The sequence below is a fragment of the Schistocerca serialis genome, chromosome 2 (genome assembly GCF_023864345.2).
Source record: "Schistocerca serialis cubense isolate TAMUIC-IGC-003099 chromosome 2, iqSchSeri2.2, whole genome shotgun sequence".
NCBI lineage: Eukaryota > Metazoa > Arthropoda > Insecta > Orthoptera > Acrididae > Schistocerca > Schistocerca serialis.
In genome coordinates this window covers 378,254,722-378,279,979 of record NC_064639.1, presented here as the reverse complement: position 1 = coordinate 378,279,979, position 25,258 = coordinate 378,254,722, and the positions used below count along the sequence as shown (strand labels likewise).

General features: G+C 45.1%; 1 protein-coding gene across 1 annotated transcript in view; it reads left to right on the top strand.

The window, feature by feature from the left end:
• The window catches only part of LOC126457197 (Y+L amino acid transporter 2), a 319,752-nt gene that overhangs the window by 203,333 nt on the left and 91,161 nt on the right, over positions 1-25,258 (top strand). The gene's annotated exons all lie outside the window — the stretch shown is intronic.

Genomic DNA, 25,258 nt, shown 5'->3' with positions numbered 1-25,258 from the left:
AACTTTATCAGCCAGAAAGCTACTGTTTGTATCGGAATGATGATTATGTAATAGGAAGTTGCAATTATTGTTATTTATTGGCTCACTAATTTTGATTCCGTTCTGACGTAATAATAATTCTTCAAACAAGTTATCACTAAGCTATCTATGTTCTCCAACAGGCCGACGAACTACTCTGCCGGCGTTCAGTGCGACTGCCTTCTGCAGTCGCCAAATGAGCGACGGATGCAGTTTCAGGTCATGTAGGCTCTTCACGATCCTCTTTGAGGTAAAGCAGGTGTCCAATATTACTGCAGGGACAATGTGTACCGTTACCTGTTGCCACATGAAATTTTACCGTGTGTGCTTCATCTGTGGATTTAGCCATCTTCCTATTGCAGATGGTTTGGTAATTATGAGTTTTGGGTATATCTCCGTTTATCAAGAACAAGACTTAGTGTCATTCATCACTATCAATAACAAAAGACTACTTATCGATTATTATACAACAGTTCCAGTAAATTTTTAATTTTTCGTTTTCTACGAGAGTGAGAGGATCGTGCCTCTAGTATGCAGGAAAGTCTGCAGCTTGTGCTTTCAGTTCACGCAGGAAATTCTTCCATTATTGATGGTGCTGTACCAAGTTTTGGTGTAGAATTTTGGAGCCAAGCGCATGTCATTTCTAATATTCAGCGGGGGTCAAGGTGTAATATGGTCTTCTTTCCGAACCGCACACTTTCTGCGTCTATCATCTACTGCTTGCTCTTTCTAGCTGCACTTCTGAAACTTCCTTGTCGCAGTGATCCACCCGAAAAAAAAGGGAGACAAACAAAATTTGAACAATTACAGAGGAGTGTTACTTCTGTCAGTGGCATACACAATATTATCAAAAATTCTACTGAGCAGAGTTGAAGAAGCTTAAGACAAATAACTGGGAGAAAGCGTGGTTTTCGAAAAGGAAGATCTTAATCAGCAAACCTATAATTGTATCATTTATTGATTTTAAGGAAGCATTTGATTCAGTAGACAGATAAACAATAGAAGAAATCGTTAGAGAATATAAAGCAAAATCAGCAAACATAATTATGAAAGTCTAACAATTACGATGTCTAAATTTAAATGTATGGGAGGAGAATCTCTGCCATTTGAAGTAAAAATTAGTGTTAGACTGTTTATCTGCATTTTAGAAAAAGAATTTTAAGGATATGGAATTTTGAGCAAAAAAAATAAAAAAAACTTGAAAGGAAAACAAATGGAACCGAGATAAACAGCCTGGATTGTGGAGACGATTTTGCAATACTTTCAGAAAATCTGATGGACGATGTTACTCAAATAAATCTGGAAAAATAACGAACACAAGTCTAAAAATCTCTGTTGAAAAAACAAAATTCATGTTGTATATAAAAACCGCACCATGATACACAGACACAAAAACGGGTAAACTAGAGCGTATTAACAAATATAAATGTCTTGGAGAAACTGTGGAGCACTATGAACTAAAAATTTTGCAGTAAATGTAAGAGTTAATAAAATGGAAAGAACATAAGGGTTGACAAAGTAATTGCAATAAGAAATGTACTTCTACAAAAATAAAGCTTAAACAATATATCCCAAAGAACAAAAAAAAAAAAAGAAGAAGAATTGAACTTATTACGTGGTCCAAGGTGGTCAGTACGAAGATAAAAAAGAAAAAAATATTGCCAAGTGGGATTAGGACTCGCACACTAAGGGTTTCATGAAAATATATTTCGTCCATCCTGGTAATCGAGAACCTCAACGACTTTTGCCTGTTTTCGATGTAGATGCGTGCAAGATATCGGTTACGGGAATTCAACACTATATCAAAGTCTTAACAGTACTTCCTGAGACTAACGAGAAAAAAAAGACTTAATTTTATATATGTAGGTATCAAAGATTTAATAAACTATTTTTTTACTTACTAAAACGTGACTACATCGTAAGTCTTATGGTTTACATGTAGTCTATTATGCTTTTGTCGGATGATTAATGCAATGTATGTTCTAAGGGCAAAGAGAGACTGTGTTACTGTACAGTACTGTACTACGCTGTACTTGTACTGTCAAACCTCGCTTCTTGCCAAATTTCATGATTCTAAGTCAACAGGAAGTAACTTATTGGTTTTGATTGAGTTTTTCGAGTATCAAAATATATGACATAAATGGCCGTACCCTTTGATTGCATTGACTTAGAAGGTTAAAATTTTTGCGCCGCCAAGGGACTGTGACCATAGTACAAGACATAAATTTGAATTTGATATGTCAACTTGTTCCAAAGAAGAAGGGATGTCAATAGACGGACAGACAAACAAACGAATAAAAAATGACAAAAAATATTTTTTCGTGTTATATAGTTACAAATTTACGTATTTCGGATTTTTCCTTTATTTATATTGTGAGACATTGCTTCTTGCCAAATTTTATGATTTTAGGTCAACAGAGAGCATCCCATAGGTTTTGATGAGTGAGTTTTCGCGTATCAAAACATGTCACATAAATGGCCATATCTTTTGATTGCACTGATTTAGAAGATTAAAAGAGACTATAGACGTTCATATGTGATATCAATTTTAACTTGATACATCCACCCGTTCCTGAGAAAAGGGCTTCTTAATAGTCGGACAACAGAGCGGTCCTGTAAGGGTTCCGTTTTTACAGACTGAGGTCCTGAATCCAAAAAATGTGTGCGACTCACATAACGCATATTGTAATGTCAACTGTAAGAGCAGAATAGTTTTATGCATGTGAATGCTTAATGGTGGAGAAGCTGGACAGTGTAGAGGTATTTGCAAGGCGGATTATTACAAAAATGATGGGTGCAATACCAACCACAGTTGGTTGGAAAATGAGAAGTCTCAATGAGAAGTAACGAGATGATCTACGAAAATATAGAGGAAATATCTAAAGTAGGGTGAAGACTGTTCTTCTTTGGACACCTCTAGCGAATGCATGACCACAGGCAAACGAAAACAATATTCTTGTATTTCTGGAAAAAGGAACCAACAATAGCATGTATTACAGAAATAAGAAGAAAACTAAAAAGAAAGTCAAAGAATCGGAAACAACAGAAAGAAACCGTTGTAAGAATAAAACACTAAGTTTAGAAGACCTTCAAGGCAGGGGAAACAAGAAATCAAAAACATGGACAGAAGAAAGGAAGACAAGGGGAGAGGATGAAGGTGTACTGTAAAAATTGGAAACTCAGAAAGAAGAAGAACTGAAGTTATGTGATACTGGTTGGTCAGTATGAAAATAAAAATGTGTAAGTCGTAACAGAATCTCTAAAAATGCTTGGTTACATATTGACATGACAGGTGAAGTGAAAGGCTAACTAAGTGACTAGATTAATTAGATGATGCAGCATTGAGTTGTCGCCTGCATTGTGAAGTGTGTGTTTCCAGGCGTGACTAACAAAGCGCCATCCCAATGGCGTCTTTTCCAGATTGTAAAACCCGGTTGAACCCGAACGCCCCAGTGTAGGGGGAATCACTTCAGGGGCGAGCGCCTGCAGATTGCTGACTGCAAACAGTAACGTAGAGAAATACTTCCAAACATGGACTCCATAACACCACATTCTTTAAACGGCTCACGTAGACTATCTGGTGTTGCCCACGGTAACTGAACAGAAAATACTCCATGTAGTTCATAGAAAAAAGTAAGGAATCCAGCTACAAAGGCTGCAGTGCACACATCAAGAACCAATGTACCTGCGATGGTTCATCAATTACGAAAAGAAAAACCCCTGAAAGTCACAAGGAACGGAATGCTCCCTCACTTAAGCTGGAGATGACTCACAAGCTGCGACATGGTCGCGAGTGAAACAGTGATCCGAAAATGTAGAATAAATTTGTTTTATTTGACATTTATGGCCACAAACTTATAGGTTCACAGACTACCGGTTTCGATCTGCAGTGACCACTTTCAGATCTGTTTTTTTTTTTTTTTTTTTTTTTTTTTTTTTTTTTTTTTTTTTTAATATAAAACCGGTAGTCTGAAGACCTAAAAGTTTGTGGCCACGGACGTCAAATAAAAGAAATTTATTCTGGAGATGACTACTTTATCCACTCGTTCCTCGTATCCTTCCGCATTTGATATATATGGCTATGAAGGGCGCGACCTCATCTTTTCCTGTATTAGTCTCCCAAGGAGCCGCACTGTGCAGCTACATTATGCTGCAGTTGTGTTTGTAGACAGTTGGACTGTCTTCTCAACGGTATGAGGGATGGAAGCTGAATCGGGATGGGATGTTGTGTGGAAGAGTGTTTGGTACCTGCCTCCCTGGCTGGGGATTTTACCTGAAACTTGCGGATTCCCCTCCTTTGTTCCACATTCTCCTCTCCCTACCATTCTCCGCTTTTCCCCCCACTCAACTCGACGTTGTGCCACCCACGTAGACTACCTGCAAGCGGCAAGTAGCACTTCCCTTTCTGTCGCCCAACACCAGAAACTCCCTTGCCTGAGCGTTGTTACTCATCGTACGTCATTGTGAATCCTTGGTCCTGCCTGAATCTTCTTCTGGCAATAGGATAACAGTATCCTGATATGCTTCGGTCGTATCTATTGGTCGTTGCATTGGTTTTCCACGTGACTTTCTTCCTCAGACGTCAGCTGGTAAAGAGAATTATCTTTCAAATGCTGAAGCTATTTCAACATCTGTGTTTCCAGCGAAATATTCATACCGAAATTCCATTATTTTTTCATTCCCTACAGATATTCCACATCATCATCTTCAATCTTCTGTGTGTTATTAAACTGTTTTCCTGCTTTATATGAAAAATATGGTGTTCTGTGGAGTGTCCATGGTAAAAAAAGTATGATATTTTTTAAGCATTACACATATACGATACTGCTTCTTGATGCAATATTTCAATATTCTGCACCAGCTCGTGCAATAACGCTTCAGCTGATGCAGAAATTTTTTAAACCTACATCAAATAACATTACTACAAGTGTCTGATAGCTATCAATCAGCACTGATGCTTAGGGTTTATAATGATGGTGCTCCCCGGAGATCGCTGTGATAGTGTTGTAATATTCGAAGTGTCATGTGCCTACTATATTTCGTTCAATGTCAAGACTAACATATGAACGTGATAGTAATTGAATTTGTACGTAACAGCAAATGACAGCACTGACATACGAGGGTCGTTCAATAAGTAATGCCTCACATTTTCTTTTCTCAGAACATATTTATTGTTAAGAGTCAGAATTTGGTAACAATATACATCAACATATTTTGTCCATGTCCTATTTGTTTACGTAGTCTCCATCACGTTCTATGGCCGTACACCAACATTGTGGAAGAGCATGCATTCCCTCCTGGTAAAAGCTCTTGTCCTGTAGGCGTAGCCATGTTTTCACTGCATGGCTGACTCTCTCGTCATCTTGAAAGTAGGTTCCCCGTAGAGAGAATATTCAAGCCGTCCAAAGAGATGGAAGTCCGAGGGTGCCAGGTCTGAACTATACGGTGGATGAGGCAATGATGTCCAACCCAGTTTGGCGATGTGTTCCCGGGTTCTCAGACTTGGATGTGGGCGTGCATTATCCTGTTGGAGCAAGAGTTTTGCTGGATTCTTGTCCGATCGAACACTAACTGTTCTTAAGTGTATTCAGAGTTTTCACGTATGCCTCTGAATTGATGGTTGAGCCTCCTGGTATCACATCTACGAGAATGAGGCCATCACAATCCCAGAAGACTGTCACCATAACTTTTCCGGCAGAGGGGGTTGTCTTTAATTTCTACTTTTGTGGTGAATGAGGATGATGCAACTCCATTGACTGCCTTTTTGTTTCCGGCGCAAAGTAGTACACCCAGCTTTCGTCCCCCGTTATGATCCGTGACAGAAAGGCCTCTCCGCCGGTCTGAAAACGCTCCAACAATTCAGATGAAATGGCCTTTCTTTGAATCTTGGAGTACTCTGCGAGCATTCGTGGAACCCGTCGTAAGCACCTCTTTGAATATCCTAGAGTGTCGATCATTGCAGATGCACTTCTAATGCTGACCCACAACTGTGGAGCCAATTACCGAGTTGTCATGCACCGGTCGGCACGAATAATGGCATCCGCACCATTCAACAAGTCTGGAGCAATGGCTGTGACAGGACGTCCCGAGCGTGGCTGGAGCTCTGTTTCTGCATTTCCTGAGACTGTGATTTCCTTAACCCATCGCCCAATTGTACTTCTATCAACTGCAGCACCGCCATACACTCCGCACAAACGTTTATGGGTGTTCACCACGGTTTCTTTTTCTGCACACAAGAATTAAATAGCAGCACTTTGCTTGTAACGTGAGTCGTATGTAGACTCCATTTTGACTCTGTATTAGGGTTCTGCCATCTGCCAGAACAATTCGAAACTTCACTGGCGCACAGAACAAACATCAAATGTGAAGCTCCTCAATGACGTTTGTCTATGTATATTAATATATTAAAAAATAAAAACAAATAAAAAGTGTGGCATTACTTATTGAACGATCCTCGTAAATTGCTGTGTTCGCAGAACCATTAAATTTGTGTAGTTTAGGAAGAGAGAACAGAATACTTCAATTAGTGGAGCGTACAATTGTCATTGTTTCATTTCATATCCTCGTCCCGCTATCCGTTCCATGCTTAGTCAACTCAAGGATTGTGGTATGTTCCCGCGCCCTTGTCCAATCAGAGCACGCCCTCCGTCTCTAATATCTTCGTGGTAAGTGGGACATTCAGTCCTAATTTTCTTTCTTATTGTTGCTTCGCTCGCCAGATAGTACTATTCGTCTATCATTGTTGGAACGCCTGTTGCATTACGACGCGGCAACACGTATTACAGTGGTGTTATCCGGGTAACGGAACACCAGCTGCCTGTCGTAGGTTAACTCATGCCTCCGTGAAGGGAAACTATTTCTTTGATCATCACAACAAAATACTTTGCTCCTTGCTTCATTATTCTATCCGAAACTTCTGGTGTGAATTATTTATTTCTTTATTGTATGACTATGCAACAATCTATTACAACCAGATAAGGTTGTACACACAAATAAAATGATTGACCGTGACTGAGTGAAAAACGTGTTGAATTTCTAATCGCGAATAGCAATAGGATACTGTGGATTTTTTTTCTTTTTATACAGTGCTAGATTTTTCATTTATGTGCATTTAAAGCAAGTTATAATCTTTGCACCACTTTGAAATGTTACCGACATCTGACTGCATATTTCTGTAGTTTTTATTCATGCAATGCTGCATTATAGACGACTGCGTCATAAGCAGAAAGTATCTTTTTATAGGATGATCAGTCTTCTGACTGGCTTGATGCGATCCATCATGAATTCCTCTCCTGTGCCAACGTCTCCATCTCCGAGTATTACTTACAAGCAACGTCCTCAATTATTTACTGGATACATTCCAATACCTGTTTTCTGCTACAGCTTTTGCCCTCTACAGCTTCTCATAGCACCATGCAAGTTGTTTCCTAATGCCGTAACAGATCTCCTCTTATCTCATCTCTTCTTCTTGTAAGTGTTTTCCATATATTTCTTTTCCTTGTCGGTTCTGATGAGACCCTCCTTATTTCTTATGTTAACAGTTATCTAATTTTCAACACCCTTGTGTAGCACCACATCTCAAACGCTTGTCACCCTCTTTTCCAGTTTTCCCACAGACCATGATTTGCTGCCATATAATGCTGTGCCCCAAACGTACGTCCTCAGAAATATTTTTCTTAAATTAAGGCGTAGGTTCGCTAAACACCTCTTGGCCAAGAATGCCGTCAGTGCCTGTGCCAGTCTGCTTTTTATGTCCTCCTTGATTCGTCCGTCATGCCTTATTTTGATGCCTAGGTAGCAGAATTCCTTAACTTCGTTTACTTCATAGTGCTCAATTTTTATGTAAAGTTCATGATTAACCACATTTCTGCTATTTCTCACTTCTTTCTCACTTATTTGACTTGCGCTCAGCCTATATTTTAAGCGCAATTTTACACTCTTTCTTGTCCGAAAACCTCATTCGTCAGGGTGGCGATTCTTGTGGAAAACCTGGAATTCTTAAGAAATTACATGTTACCTGGATAAAATAAGGGAAATCTCAAGGAAATTCATAAAATCTCAGGGAATGCGGAAGGACATGAACACTATTATAGCTTTTTGTATTCATAGACTAGTGGAACAGTTCGGGTACGATTATCGTTAGATCAGTATGACAATGTGCCCCGTGATAAAGGAGCACCTGTGAAGGAATGGACTGCGGATAGTAACGTTCGTGAAACGGACCGGTCTTTCCAGAATCCCGACCTGAACCCAATGGAGCACCTTCTGGATGAACTAGAACGTAAACTTCGTCCCAGACAACAGAGTCTCGCATTGACTACCATCTCTGGTTTCGGCGCTTGAGTAAGACTGGGCTGCCATTCCTCCGCAGACATCCAGAAACCTCGTTCAAAATGTCATCCACGGCAGAGTCTAAGCCTTAACAATGTCCACTACCTGGTGTCCTGATATACACAGATGAAAAAAAAAAAAAAAAACTCGTTGAAAGACGTCGTCGATTTTCATTCGATGATGCCGTATCCCACCTTGGGGGTAGCAGATGTTCTGATAATTGTTTGAACGTCGTCCGCCAGCAGACAGCGAAGTGACATAGCTGCCAGAGCGCCATCTGTGTTTAGTAGGGAATGCTCAGAGTGCAATGTGGTGCAAACGTGTGAAGCAAGCAGACAACCATGCCATGCAGACGCAGTCTTGCTTTCTACAGCCAACTGAGCGAGTTTGAAAGGGATTAAATTGTGGCCTTCCGAGTGCCGGGATGGTCCTTTCAGAGAATTGCGACACAAGTTGGTCGCGCTGCGTCAGTTGTGCTACATATGATTCTGGATGTCTACGTAGCACCAACGCCCACCAGGATCCTCGTGTTATAAGGGCAGCAGTGACAGATTGTACAGCTACTACAGCACAGATAAGAGGGCTTGTGAGCCCAGACGTGCCAACATGAACTATTGCGAACGAGTTATTAGTAGTGGGAGTGTGGGCACGCACACCTCTAGCCCGTTTTCCACGCCACAGCTTAGTCCTGCACTGTTCGACTTAGAAGGTGGAATGACGCGTCGTCGTGGTCTTCAGCGATGAAGGCAGATTCTGCCCGCATGCAAGCGATGGTCGTTTGCGCGTACGACGTAGACCTGGTGGGCGCCGTCTCGTAGAGTGCATTCGTCCAAAACGCACTGGCCCCACGACAGGCGTTATGAACTTGGACGTGATAAGCTACAACTCCCGTACGCCTTTGTTTCTAGAGGGGACGCTAACCAGCTCTCGGTACGTGCAAAATTTTTTTAGACCTGTTCTTTTGCCGTTCTTGCAACAGGCAGATGAAGTGTTTTTCCAACAGGATAATGCTTACCCACACAAACTGTTCCTGATACTCAATGTGCTCTGTAGGACGTGCAGCAACACGATCTTTGGACTTGTCTCCAGTCGAACACGTGTGTGATGTGATGGGACGAGAAGTGACTCGTATGACTCTTCAACCAACAACTCTCAGAACTACGTGAACAGTTCGAGCAGGCGTTGCATAACGTGTCACGGCACAGTATTCGATCGAATGGATGCGACAGTCAGCGCCTGCATTGGCGCCCGTGGAGGCTACACCACGTACTATTACTGGTATTTCAGCATGTGTCGATACCTGGTACTTCAGAATCGCTTGTGCTATTGATCTGTAAATGTAATCATTTCATGTACCTCATATGCATTGTTGCAGCCGTAATTCTTGTGTGATTTGGAAAACTGTAAAATAGTGCACCAATTGGTTTGCGGCAGTGTATTTGATGAGACAGTGCGCATGACACGTGGGAAGGAAGTGTGGTCATGCGGCGGCACCCTAGCTGGCAAACACCCATCTGGCTTCAAGTTGTCTCGCATGGAAGACGCAAGGTCAGCCTTTAGCCTCGCACCTACGTCAGCCACGCGCAGCGGCACTCATCTCCGCCCACGGCGGCTCGCGGAACCGGACAGTTTTATAATCGTCTCAGGGTCCGCTGGGAAAGGCCGCAGGAAGCGGATAAGTCAGCTAGTTAAGGTGTGTGTGTCCAGGCAACGGGTTGCGTTTCCCAGCCTTGGAGTTCACGATTATTGGAGCACAAGGTTGCCGCGGCAGGACGTCCACTATTATGTTCACTCGATAATGGAAGTGTTGTCGCAGAACGTTGACTCGGCTAAACGTAAATTGGCCACCACTTAATTCTTAATGATATCTTAAAAATACACTGACTGGCAGTTGCTAACGAATGTAATCTTTCGCCCCGACTTCTCTATCTGTACATGGAAGAAACAGTTACCGATATAAAAGAAAGGATATCGGAAATAAGATTGCTTGATGACACTGCTATCCTCAGCGAAAGTGGGAAACAACCGCAGGAGCTTTTGAATAGAATTAATAGTCTACGGACCACACACTGTGGATTGAGAGTAAACCGAAGGAAGACGATAAAGTAATGTGGAGTAGTAGAAATGAGATTAACGATTAACTTATCGAAACTGGGAACCACATACTACACGAAGTGAAGTACTTAGGGTATCTTGGAAGCAAAAGAACACATGACGGACGGAGCTAGGAGAACATAAGAAGCAGATGGCACTCCTGTCCAATAGAAGTCCACTAGTATCAAAAATACGCCTTCAGTTGAGGAAGAAGTTTTTGAGAATGCACATTTGGGGCACAGCGTTGTATGGAAGTGAATAACTGACAGTCGGAAAACCGGAAAAGAAGAGGGTAGAAGCGATTGAGATGTGGTGCTACAGAAGATTGTAGAAAATTAAGTGGACTGATAAGACAAGGAATGAGGAGGTTCTCCGCAGAACAGTCGAGGACAGGAACGTGGGATAAACAAAGACAAGCAGAAGGGACAGGATGATGGGACATCTGTTAAGACATCATGGAATAACCTTATGGTACTAGAGGAAACTGTAGAGGGTAACAGCTTTAGGGGAAGACAGAGATTAGGATAAATCCAGCAAATAACTCAGGACGTAGAGAACCAGACTAACTGACACGTTTCCCGTCACTCTTGCGGCTTAAATGAAAAGTTTTCCCTGCTAGCAGGCGAGATAAATATTGATAACAAATATGTGGTGTCTGTTCTTTTGGGCACGTCCGAAAGAACAGACTCCAAAACGAGAACGGCCAATGATTCCTGAAGTGGAGATGCACACTCAGTTCGAACTCTTACGGGAATCGGTGAAATACCTCAAGTAATGAGGATAACAGGCAACGGTCACTACACCTGTAGTGTGTGGAAAAGTTGAGAATTTGTGTCTGACGGGAGGCGCGCTTGGACAGTTAGTGCAGCTGCAGTGATCACTGTGCCTGAATAGCGGTGTGATCAGCGTATCTGCCTAGTCAATAGGAGACCGGGCTCGAATCCCGATGCGGGACAAATTTTCAACTTTCTGCATTGATATAATTCAGTGCCCACTGGCAACTAATGTCTTTAATTCCCTTGAGTCTTGAAATATTGATAACTCGTCGCGATCTCAGATTAATATTCCATCCAGTATCAGATCGTTGAAAGACCTGGACTATATCACTCCTTGCAGGGAGCCACCGACTTGTATGGTCGCTGGGAAAGTTGGTAGAAATCGCAACAGTAATAAGACGTAGAACATGTAACATTAGAAATGCTTGCTGAAGTCAGAACGCAACGATGTACTCTTAACTGAGGAATGCCTTCAATAATATAAACACATATACAAAGCGACATATAGAATGAGCATTCAACTAGAACTGCAGCAGCTTAGCCGAGAACTAGGCTTAGGGAACAAAGGGGTGTGGCAGACTTCCTTCGCCTGTCGTACCGCGAAATACTCACGATCGTCAAAAGACCGAAACGGCGACCAGATCAGAGTGTCATTACTAAATTCTGTCCAAAGTAACGAGCAGTTAAACTTTACTGCAGCATGGCGGTGCGCACCTATGGCCAAAATGCGGTCGCGGGCGAGACTGCAGCTGGCGATCCTTCCAAGACGATGTGACAGAAACGGCTGCTCCAGCGGCGGACTGTTTAGAGATTTCGCTATCTCTGTTTGTTGCGAATTTTTATTATTATAAGGGTACTTCCCTTTCTGTAATTACTTTGGTGCTTTTAATTCGCGGTTGGATTTTTAGGTACTTAGAAATAAAGTTGATGCGCAGATACTGGATACAGCAGCAGTTTGTTCCTCATCAGGAGGTCATAAACCTCTCACATCCTGTAATATTCATTGATCAGTTCTCGAGTCATCAAGTCATCAATTGTTTTCAGCCTTGCGCGGCCGTTCACGTACTCGTCACGGCACTAGGCGTTCTTTGGAGGGTTCGTAACACGATGTGCTACAGTAGGGTGCAAGTGCTGTTCTAAATGAAGAAGGTGGCACAGGAGAGGAATTCGTGGTGGGCACGTGAAACCTGTAAGAAGACTGTGGGAAAAAAGAAAAGAAATAATATCGTTCTTTTTATTTTCTTGTGGCAACCGTCACAGTTCGTTTTCGAAACGCAGGAACCAGTTCGACGAGCCAGTGAAAGTCATTAGACTATATACAGATTGAGAAGAGGAGATAACAAGAATGATCATTTATCAAGTATAAACGATCTATAAGCGACACATTTTATAAATTGTATAATCATTTTTATCATCTCCTTTTCTTAGTCTGAAGATGATCACTGGCTCGTCCAAACCTTTCACTGAATTTCCAAAAGCTATTATGAATGTTGTAGTAAGAAAATAAATGTAGATAATTAGTCACACAACTTCCATAGACCATACTGAGCATATATAACTTTTCCAATAACAAGATCGGTGCAATCGTAACTTCGTACCAAAGATGTTTCTACGTAGAATCAGTTAACAGAGCACACTTTACTAGGCCAGATGAGATATCTGTAGGGTTTTCTACAGATTGTGCTAAAAGACTTTCCTCACTTGTAGCAACAGTGTAGCGTAGTCGCTGAAGCAACGAAGCATTCAAAGAATTGGAAAAAGGGCGCAGTACGTTCTCGTTTCAAAGAGCACTCGTCAGACAGCTGCGCCTTAGTACATGCATGCACCTCTTTAAGGGCTTTCGTTTCATTATGCAACCGATTAATTCCCTCATTCCCCCAATCCGCCTTGTGCAGCTATACGCTCTCACTGCATTCCAGACATTCGGGAGTGCTTAAATAACACACCGAAGACCATTTTCCGGCTGCTGCTCTTAAAACAGTCGCAGCGCCTGCGCACTTATCCGTACATTTACCGACATTGCAAGGCAGTGATCTCTACGCTGACACCCGTTGCCATTTTCCTCTTGAACATGCTCAAGCGTTAAATGCTATCGATAAAACGATTAAAAAATCCATCTAATTCGAGCGCCATTTGTAATGTTGTTGCATTAATTTGTTCTGATTGGGGTGCTGATATTCAAGATAATAAAAGCGGGTTAAAAGCCGTGAGCTATCTGGGGAAGTTAACCTTGCATTACTGCGCAACTGTTTCACCAGGTATCCAGTCTAGCTTACCAAATTCCCAACCAGACTAACATTAATTATAATCTTTTAGTACTCATCTTACGATAACCGGTGATATATATAAAGACAATTTGAAATGAAAAGAAATAAATCAGTTTATATTTGGACATTTATTTTAACATTGCTCATTGTTCCGTTAAAATTTCAGCATATCAAACTTGATTCATAACTAAACTGGTGCCTTATTTAGGATTGTGAAAATGTGAGTTTGTAACCTTACGGAACACATCAAATAGGGAGCCAAGATTGGGAGACCACATACAACACTGCACTCATAAAATAACACAAGAAGAACGTTGAGACATATCCAAGAGGAAATTAACCACAACCAACCGATTCAATTTTCACCCAAAGAAATTACGTTCGTAGCGTAATCCTGTCCGTCATGAAATTACCACACACTGGTATACTAAATTCATACTAACTCTCTGTGAAATCTTCCCGAAAAGAATAGCTGAGGGCTACTTTGATGCTTACACCACATGCTTCACGTGGTCAACTTGGTTTACACAAAGAGTGCAACTCCACAATAATTTTGATAATTAAAATAAATTACATAGAAACGCAATTTACAAAAGAAAAACCTCGAACTGGTTACTATCGTCTTACTATTAACCTGATGGGTCAAACAATTGTATAAGCACGTGGTACTGGTCTCACAAAGTACACCCCACGTGGTTTGAACATAAAGAAAAGTTGCTATATTGAAAAATATTATCAAGACGAGATGTTATAATCTCACGCACATTCGCAATTAAGATTGATGATCTTAGTTAGAGTTACTGATCAACACGTGGTTCCACTTTACTCACAAAGTAGTGACAAAGCAACTACCGGAAGATATTCTGAACTTCACACTCGAATTACACTGCGTTACAATTTAAGATAACATTAGATATTTTAGAGCTAAACCTGAAATAAAGGTGATTAAATTTTCAGTTAGGCTGAACTTCAGAAATCCATTGTCCTACGGACTTAGCAGAGACGCGCTTAGCCGGAGATCTTACCACTTCAGACGATCACCACGGACAGACTGTCTGGGCCCCTACCGAGCGTGCTTAACAGATACAAACGGAAGTGACCAGAGAGGCAGCTTCCTATACCAACATGACAAGGGACGGACAGGACCATACTAAGAATAGAAACCTCTCTGCTTTTAGAAAGCGTAGCTACCTGTTCAGACGTTGGTCCTACTGTTCTCTAGCAGACAGGCTTGTCTGGTACCATCAAGCATGCAACTAGAAATACATTTGCTAATTCATCCTCTCACACAGAAGGGAAGGGGGATGACAGTATCTTATCATATGCAGTATATAAAAGAAAGCGGTTGTAGGTTCCGTATGAGACTGTGTGACATGAATTACGTATAAACTGTGTTTATAGTGTAGTAGTGTGACAGCTCGTTCTTGTTTATGTGTAAAAGTAACACGTTTCACTGCGCAGTCTCCTCCCAGATAGAAACACCACAGTAAATTTAGAAGAGGAATTTATGCCCTAAATAACAGATTTAAGAAATTAACATGAAAGGAATCTAACAGACCTTTCACACTGCGTACTAGCAAATTTTCAACTACCGAAGCCTTACTTGACCGTTTATTGTACCTGGTTTACCTCGTGACTAGTTGTATCTGGATCACAATAACCAAGTGACTGACAGCTAGTTGTGTAAAAGACAGCTACCACAGCAGTAACCAAACAGAGAATAAATTTGTCCAGACTTTCTATTCTATTCACTGTTGTAACGTCCCAGGTGCAAGTTGGCAGACAGTTGCAGCCGATGTTTGCTGCTGGTAATGCAACAATCTTGATTCGTTTTCGATTGTTGCATTGTTTCCTTGAGCAGCGTGTTTATATTACGTTACAGAACTCCTGAACCAATAGTGGGCCACAATATTATTGCACTTGGGAGTGAGGGGGCTTTAGTCGGCTTATCGGGAGTTTTTATCGTGATACTTCACGAGGACACGCTGAACCACTTGACAGAATGTGCACAACTGTCGCGAAATCATTCGCAACGCGATGTGTTTTCCTGAGTCACCAATGTACATGTTTACTGCAACGTCACCGGATCTTTCAGATAAAGGACATGGTAGCCAAGTGCAATAATATCGTGATCGGTTTATATACTGATGTGCTAAACGTAAGGACAGAAGTAATATTAGCTTGACGTGTCGGTGCCAAAAAGCATAGATCGATGAATGTTCCACAATACACAGAACTGCTACTGTAAAATACAGAAGCTAGCGTGTGAATGTTTCTGTTGAAACCCCATAGCAGTTGCAGCCGCAACCATATTGTGTGCGCAGACACACGTGAACGGACAAAATCGCAACCCCCCCCCCCCCCCCATACTCGGCTGTTAATTGATGTTTCATTTTGATCGAGGTAGTAGCCGGCCGGAGAAGCCGTGCGGTTCTAGGCGCTACAGTCTGGAACCGAGCGACCGCTACGGTCGCAGATTCGAATCCTGCCTCGGGCATGGATGTGTGTGATGTCCTTAGGTTAGTTAGGTTTAATTAGTTCTAAGTTCTAGGCGACTGATGACCTCAGGGCCATTTGAACCATTTTTTGATCGAGGTATAGTGATGATAGCATTCCGCTTTCCCGTGGCGATGTGACATCTTTCTGCGTCCTGTGTTATAGAGCTCCGTGCTGGCTAGCGGATTGTTAGGCAAGGGCGCTCGCTGTGCATGAGGAGTGGCTGCTTGAGGCAGGTCTGGAACAATAGGAAGCGTTCAGAGCCATCCAGCCTGCCTGCCAGCCTCCGGCGCACTTGACCTGGAAAGCAGCTGCGACCACTTGTTGCTCGCGGCTGTCCCTCGCCGCGAGCTCCTGGCACGCCCTCTGGGGGGGCCCAGGCCATTGATCGCGCCCGCGTCTGACCGCTGGCGAGTCTGCCGACTGCTTGAATTCGGAACCAGTCGCGGAGGACCCAGGGGGAGTGATAGGCTGTTAGGCTGTCATCCAGCTCCCCCTCCCCCCAAGCCCTTCAATCTCTGTAGTAGAACCATTTCTGTTTCGGCATATATTAGTTTCCAAATTTTATAGCCAACTTCAGGAGAACAAATAAGCATGAAAACTAAATAGTGGCATCTAGAGCTTGGAAGCTAGTGTTAACACAGGAAACTTTCCAACTGGTTCCATGAGGAACCGCACCAACACGTCCCCTCATTTACACGGTCGTGTGGTCGTAGTTTGCAGACCACTACTCGATCGCAGTATGTTGTTGTTATTGTTGTTGTTATTATTGTTGTTGTTGTTGTTGTGGTCTTCAGTCCTGAGACTGGTTTGATGCAGCTCTCCATGCTACTCTATCCTGTGCAAGCTTCTTCATCTCCCGGTACCTACTGCAACCTACATCCTTTTGAATCTGCTTAGTGTATTCACCTCTGGTCTCCCTCTACGATTTTTTACCCTCCACGCCGCCCTCCAATGCTAAATTTGTGATCCCTTGATGCCTCAGAAAATGTCCTACCAACCGGTCCCTTCTTCTTGTCAAGTTGTGCCACAAACTCCCTTCTCCCCAATTCTGTTCAATACCCCTGACACTTAAATCTATACTCGATGTTAACAAATTTCTCTTCTTCAGAAACGCTTTCCTTGCCATTGCCAGTCTACATTTTATATCCTCTCTACTTCGATCATCATCAGTTATTTTACTCCCCAAATAGCAAAACTCCTTTACTGCTTTAAGTGTCCCATTTCCTAATCTAATTTCCTCAGCATCACCCGACTTAATTCGACTACACAATCGCAGTACCTGTATGTAAATCGAGGGGGAGGGGGAGAAAGGAAAGGAAAGGAAAGGAAAGGGACTATTGATGTCAGCTGCTGCAGGACTTCATGCGGAATCAGCGAAAAGTGAAAATGTGTGCCGGATAGGGATTCTAACCCGGAATCTCCTACTTAATAGGGATTTGCGTTAACCACTCCGTCACCCGGACACAGTATTTATCGCCTCTTGGTCGACTCATATTCCCACCTGGCACCAGCTATCCGCAGTCTCCGTCCATATCCTCCGCAGGAGGTCGAATGTACTTGTGCATCCGCATTGAAGGTGGTGGATTCAATGCACATCGAGGCGGATCAGTTATATGTATGCGTGATGGCTGTTGCGTCTGCGATAAACTCAGTGTTCCGATGGCGAAGTGGTTATCGCAACCTGTGTCCTGCAGGAAATCCCGAGTTCGAATCCTGGTCCGGCACGCATTTTCACTCGTCGCCGCTGATTCCGCATAACGTCCCTATGTAGCTGAATCAATAGCCCTTTCATTTCCATCCTCTACCTTTAATTTACATGGTATGTATCATCACAGCTGTGGATCACTCGTGCGGGCATGTTCGAAAGAACAGACAGTACGCGTTCATATACTTGATTTCTCTCGATGGGCAATGAATCCACACCTTCAGTGCGGTGCACAGTTACGTCCGACCCCCTGCAGGAATCTCAAAGACCCCCCAGGGGGTCCACAACTCTTTCGTGGATACGTGCGTGGCGAGCACGGGGCCCCGAGCCATTGCAGCCTTCTTTCTCTCCCGGGCTGCATTTCCTTTCCCTTCCCCTCCTTTCCCCTCCATACCCCTTTCCCCTCGCCCTCTCCTCTCCCTCTATTGGTGTCCTTGCTTATGTTGGCCCCCGCTATCCTCCTGGTTCTGTTGGTTTTACACTCTGGCTTTGTTGCGTAATCATCTCCTCCTTTTGGCATTCCTTGGTCCCCCTCTGGGGTTTGACCACCATTCCAAAATTTCTCTTCCGTAGTGTGAGCCATTTGGGGAAGAGCACCTTACCTAGTGTCTCCGACGTGTGCCCTCCTAGTATATTCCACCTTTTCTTCTACGTCGTTGTCTGATGCTAGGGTGCATAGCCAGCACGGTAGCCAGCCCGTGTGGTGGGGTCGCTATGTACCCTTTTGGTTGAGCCCCCTGAACACACAGGGATCACACTTCTGATACCTGAGCTGTGACCTCCTCATGCATGCCTTGGAGTGGTTGCTCGTCATCCTGGAGCATCGGAACTCCCGGCAATGGCCGCCGTGCCAGACGGCCCTTGCTGTGGCTGGGTGGCGCCCGTGAGGAGAGCCCCTGATCGGAGTGGGTGGTATCAGGGCGGACGCTATGCAGATGAAACGCATAAGGGTCCAAACCTCTGGCCGCTCTTCTGCGGCCGTCTCTCTGCGTGGTACTGATTCCTCAAGTGCTGCTTCTCTTGCCCCTTCGGCCTTCCCTTCCGTGGCTACCCCCTGGGAGGAGGGTCAGGCCCGTCGTCTAGGGGCAAAACCTTTCCCCCGTTATCTAGTTTGCACCAGGACTGATGGAGATACTTTCACCAGTGTCAATCCTTTATTCTTTGTGGAACACATTGAAGACAAGTTCGGCGAAGTGGACTCCCTGAGCAAGATGCGGTCGGGTTCATTACTGATAAAAACTGCTTCGGCTGCCCAATCTGCGGCCCTTCGTGCCTGTACCCATCTTGGCACAATTCCCGTGTCCATTACCCCTCACCAGTCTCTAAATATGGTACAAGGTGTTATTTTTCACAGAGACCTCATCCTTCAAACTGATGAGGAACTTCGGGACAATCTCGGACGGCGGGGTGTTCACTTTGTTCGGCGTGTTCAGAAGGGTCCTAAAGATAATCGTATTGATACTGGTGCCTTTATCCTGGCCTTTGAAGGGGATACCCTTCCTGAGAAAGTTAAGATTATGGTCTATCGCTGTGATGTGAAGCCGTACATCCCACCTCCTATGCGGTGTTTTAAGTGCTTGCGTTTTGGCCACATGTCTTCTCGCTGTACCCAGGACCCTCTCTGTGGTGACTGTGGACGTCCACTCCATGAGGGGAGTCCCTGTGTTCCCCCTCCTGTATGTGTAAATTGTCATGGTAGTCATTCTCCACGTTCAGCAGATTGCCCAGTCTATAAGAAAGAAAAAAAGATACAGGAGTATAAGTCTCTTGATCGTTTAAGCTACACAGAGGCCCGTAAGAAATATGCACGATTGCACCCTGTGTCCATGACATCTAGTTACGCCTTGGTTACATCTTCATCCCTTCCTCCCCCTTCCTTACCCCCATCCCGGACCCCTCTCCTTCCCCCCTCCCCTGCGGCTCCCACACCTTCTCCTCTGGGCGCCGCTCCCCCTCCCCAGCCGGAGAAGTGTCCCACTCCTTCGGCGTCTGCCGGTCAAGGGCGCCTCTCCCGGGATGCCCCTTCCCGGCACCTTCCAGGTCAAAGGTCTGCTGCAGCGCGGCGACCGCGAGAGCCGCGGTCTATCGGCCCCCAGGTCGCCCGGTCTCTTTCTGTTCCTGATCTTGCTGCAGCTGGCTCCATTATGCCACACAGCCCTCCTCGATCTCAGCCTGAAAAGAAGAAGAAACATAAGTCCCGGGACAAAGAGCCTCTGGTGTCACCGGAGGTCCCTTCCCCGGCTTCACAACCGGATTCTGACCTATCGTTTATGGATGTCGCCCCCTCCTTGTCGGTGACGGGTGGGGACCCGGCGGTATGACTGGATTTAGCGTGTTCAGCCCTCATTTAAACCATCGTTCTGTGGTTCTCCAATGGAATTGTAATGGCTACTATCGTCACCTTCCGGAATTGAAATCCCTTCTTTCGTCCTACTCAGCAGCTTGTGTGGTTCTCCAGGAATCTCATTTTACTGATGCTCACTCACCGACCCTCCGTGGGTTCCGTGTTTTCTGTCGAAATCGGGTCGGACCCTTGCGGGCTTCTGGTGGCGTTTGTACGTTGGTCCGTACAGACATTGCTAGCACGTGGATTCCTCTCCAAACTACATTGGAAGCAGTTGCTGTTAGGGTCCACTTAGACTCTGCAGTCACAGTATGCAATGTTTATCTCCCTCTTGACAGGACTCTTACACCTGCTGCCTTAACCACCCTTCTTCAGCAACTTCCTCCTCCCTTCCTCCTCCTTGGGGATTTTAATGCTCATCATCCTTTGTGGGGCAGTGCCTTTCCATCTAGACGAGGTCTTCTTATCGACCAATTTATTGCAGACCACGACCTGTGCCTTCTTAATGATGGCTCCCCTACTCATTTCAGTGCTGGTCATGGTACCTTTTCTGCCATTGATCTTTCTCTTTCTTCTCCCTCTCTCCTCCCTTCATTACACTGGTCGCCACACGACGACCTTTGTGATAGTGACCATTTCCCGTTGATTATCACGCTCCCTTCCCGCTCCCCGATGGAGAGGTTACCTCGTTGGTCTTTCCACCGCGCCGATTGGCCTCTATATACTGCACAGGTCGAGTTTTCTCCCTCTTTGTCGGGTTGTATTGATGACGTCCTACGTGACGTGTCTGACGCGATTGTTCGCGCTGCTAACCTTGCTGTCCCGCGCTCATCTGGACAATTTCGTCGTCGGCAAGTCCCGTGGTGGAGTACGGCCATTGCCATTGCCATCCGTGATCGCCGTCGAGCTTTGCAACAGTTTAAGAGGCACCCATCTGTAGCCAGCCTTTCTACCTTTAAGCGCCTTCGCGCTAAAGCCCGTTATTTAATCAAACAGAGCAAGCGGATATGTTGGGAACGATTCGTTTCTTCCCTTGGTTCCACTGTCCCTCTGTCACGGGTATGGGCTACACTTCGCTCTCTCCAAGGTTGCCATCGGCAGTCCACCCTCCCAGGCCTTCACCTCCCAGATGGCATTTGTACGGACCCATTAGTTCTCGCAGAACATCTTGCGACCCATTTTGCAGTGGCATCAGCGTCGGCCTCCTATCCAGCTGCTTTCCTTCATCAAAAACAGCAGGCTGAAGCTGTCACCTTATGTTTCACCACTTGTGAGTCAGAATCTTACAACGAACCTTTCACTGAATGGGAATTTCTTTCTGCTCTATCTGCTTCTCATGATACGGCTCCTGGCCCAGATTCCATTCATAACCAGCTGCTTCAACATCTCAGTGCTCCACAACGGCACCATCTTCTTCGGGTGTTTAACCGTATCTGGCTCCAGGGTGACTTCCCTTCTCAGTGGAGGGACAGCATTGTGGTTCCTGTCCTTAAGCCTGGTCAGAACCCCCTATCTGTTGACAGCTATCGGCCAATTAGTTTGACCAATGTTGGTTGTAAGTTACTTGAACGGCTGGTAGCCCGTCGGCTCACTTGGGTCCTCGAATCTCGGGATCTATTGTCCCCTTACCAGTGTGGCTTTCGAGAGGGACGATCTCCAATCGATCATTTGCTTCGCTTGGAATCCGCAGTTCGGCAGGCTTTTTCCCAGCGCCGCCATTTGGTTGCAGTGTTTTTTGACCTTCGCAAGGAATATGACACGGCCTGGCGCCATCACATCTTACTAACCCTTCATCAGTTGGGTCTTCGGGGCCCACTCCCGATTTTTATCCGCCAGTTCCTGATCCATCGGTCATTCAGAGTTCGAGTTGGTACTGCTTTTAGTTCTCCACGGACCCAGGAGACGGGCATCCCACAGGGTTCTGTCTTGAGTGTCCTTCTTTTCCTCATTGCTATCGATGGACTTGTGGCCTCTGTCGGTCCCTTGGTCGCCCCTGCCCTGTATGTGGATGATTTCTGCATTTGGGTTAGTTCCTCCTCGATGCCATCTGCAGAACGGCAGCTCCAGGTGGCTATACGGCGTGCCTCTGCATGGACCCTCTCCCACGGGTTTCAATTCTCTCCTTTAAAATCGCGGGTGGTCCACTTCTGTCGCCGTACTACGGTCCACCCTGATCCAGAGCTCTATCTCGCTGCACAAAGATTGCCTGTGGTTCCACAGTTTCGTTTCCTAGGTCTTCTTTTCGACAACAAGCTCACTTGGCTGCCCCATATCAGACTCCTGAAGGTAGGATGTTTCCGTAAACTCAATGTCCTTCGCTTCCTTGCCCACTCCTCCTGGGGTGCGGACCGTTCCCTCCTCCTCCGTCTTTATCGTGCTCTAGTTCTGTCACGTTTGGACTATGGTTGTCAAGTTTATGGTTCAGCTGCTCCTTCCACGCTGCACGTGCTGGATCCAGTCCACCATCGTGGTATCCGTTTGGCCACCGGTGCCTTCTCTACTAGCCCTGTTGATAGTCTCCTGGTTGAAGCTGGGATCCCCCCCCTTTCTGTTCGGCGGTCCCAGCTTCTGGTGTCTTATGCCCTTACTATCCGTTCTTCTCCCGCTCATCCTTCCTATTCTATCCTATTCCCAGACCATGGGCGTCGCCCGCCTGACTCCCGCCCTCGGGCGGGTTTACCGGTTGGGCTGCGCCTTGCGTCTCTTACCCGTGATTTTCGGCTTCCTTCTTTGTCCTGTCTTCCTCGCTCCCTCCCCTCCACCCCTCCTTGGTTAGTTCCTCGGCCTCGAATTCGGATGGATCTCCGCCGCGGTCCGAAAGATTCCATCCCCCCGGTGGTGTTCCGTTCCTTTTTCCGCCAAATTTTATGGGAGTTTCGGGATGCTGTTGTTTTTTACACTGATGGTTCTAAATCTGCTGATCATGTTGGGTATGCCTTCACGTCCTTTGTTGGAACGGAAAATCATCTACTGCCACCCTCATGTGGGGTGTTTACTGCGGAATTGATGGCAATTTCCCGGGCCCTTACCTTTATTAAACAATCCCAACACAACCGCGTTTTGTTATGTACGGACTCGATGAGTGGCCTTCTTGCTATTGACCGGTGTTTTTCGCGCCATCCCTTGGTCTCTGCCATCCATGACCATCTCGCTGATCTTCACCATGCTGCTGGTTCCATTGACTTCCTATGGGTCCCGGGCCATGTGGGTATCCCGGGTAATGAGCTCGCTGATCGTTTGGCTGGGGGAGCAGTTACTTACCCCCCGTTTTCTGTAACCCCTCCTGCAGCGGATTTACGGCTTCACATCAAATCCCACTTTGCACAGTCATGGGCCAATTCTTGGGAGGCTACTCCACTGTCTAATAAACTTCGTGCCATTAAGGTGAATACAGGCCCAGGGCGTTCTTCCTTTAGCCTCTCCCGCAAGGACTCGACCACACTGTGTCGTCTCCGCATTGGCCATACCAGGCTGACCCATGGTTTCCTTTTGCGTGATGAGCCACCCCCGCTATGTGGTTGTGGAGCCTTCCAGTCAGTGGCCCACATTTTGGTTGAATGCCCCCTTCTTTTGGCTCTGCGTACTAAGTACAGACTCCCCCACACTTTGCCTTTGATGTTGGCTGACGATTCCCGGATGGTCTCTCTGGTTCTAGGTTTCCTCCGGGAGAGTGGTTTTTATTCTCAGTTTTAAAGTTTTTAATCTCCCTCTGGTGTTGGGGCAGGGCGGTGAGTGTTTGGGTGTCTCCCACTGTAGGCAGTGTTCAGAGATTCCCGATTCACCTCCCTGACCGGAATCCTCTTTTCTTTCCCTTTTACTCTGTTTTTACCCCTTCTTTTTAAGGCTTGGTTAGTTTTTCTATTCCCATACGTACTTTCTGCATTATAGCAGTTGTACCTTTTAAGTCACAGGTGGTCTTGCCTATGCTGTTTCAGCATAGTGTTGGGTTCGTTCTCTTGCCAACTTCCCTCATTTGTTTTTACTAATGACAACGTGACTGCCCTTTTACGTTTCCCCTTTATCCGTTTTATTTTTCTGACTATACTGAGATGTCCCGTTAGCAGAATGGAGTCTATTTGAAACAAGGGACTGATGACCTTGCTGTTTGGTCCCTTTAACCTCAAACAACCAACCAAACAACCAACCAATCTCAAAGGAGCGAGCACGGAGGACATGGACGGGGATTACATATTAATGCGAAACACTTGTAATGATTTTATTATTGTTATTATAATGTCACTTGTCACAAAACGATGCATTATTGCCTGTCAAAATATACGGGGTATACTTGAAATTAGGACTGAACTTGATTCTGTTATGTATGTGGCGGAACTATGGGCCTCAGGGAAAAATATGATCCGGCTGAGTCACGCAGTTTGACTCTGTCTGATCACAAGGGGCGGCCATTAATGGCAACGTTGATGATGTAGGCTGACGTGAGGATCAATGAACTATACTTGACGAGGTGTATCTGGAACATCTTAGGTGATTAGAAAGTCAGCCGGCCAGTGTGGACGAGCGGTTCTAGGCGCTTCAGTCTGGAACCGCGCGACCGCTACGGTCGCAGGTTCGAATCCTGCCTCGGGCATGGATGTGTGTGATGTCCTTAGGTTAGTTAGGTTTAATTAGTTCTAAGTTCTAGGGGACTGATGACCTCAGATATTAAGTCACATAGTGCTCAGAGCCATTTGAACCATTAGAAATTTAGTAGACTGGAATACAATTAAGTACTTAGCCTTAATTCAGCGTCAGCGGTGAACGTCGATCTTGACTTTGTACAATAATATTTACAAGTGCAGTTATAGACTGAACTGCGAATACTTCTTTGCAATTCTGATTGCTTCACACATACAGATAAATGCATAAACTGTATGTGGCGCCTGGCTAGGTCGCAGTTACTGACTTAGCTCAAGGCCACGCTAACTAGCGTGTCTGCAAATGAGATCTCTGAAGCTATAACAAGTGAACCATTCCTATTAATATCGGCTGTAGAACTGGCCAGTGCGCTAGCTTGTCTCGTAAGACCAGCCGAGTGGCGGCGCTCGGTCTGCTAACGTCGACAGTGGCGACTCGCGGGTCCGATGTATACTGACGGACCGCGGCCGATTTGAAGCCTACAACCTAGCAAGTGTGGTGCCTTGCGGTGACACCACAGATTCATACAGCAATTTTTCAGTTATCTTCAGTTCAGTTTCCACCACACATCGATTTGATGTATATGTTC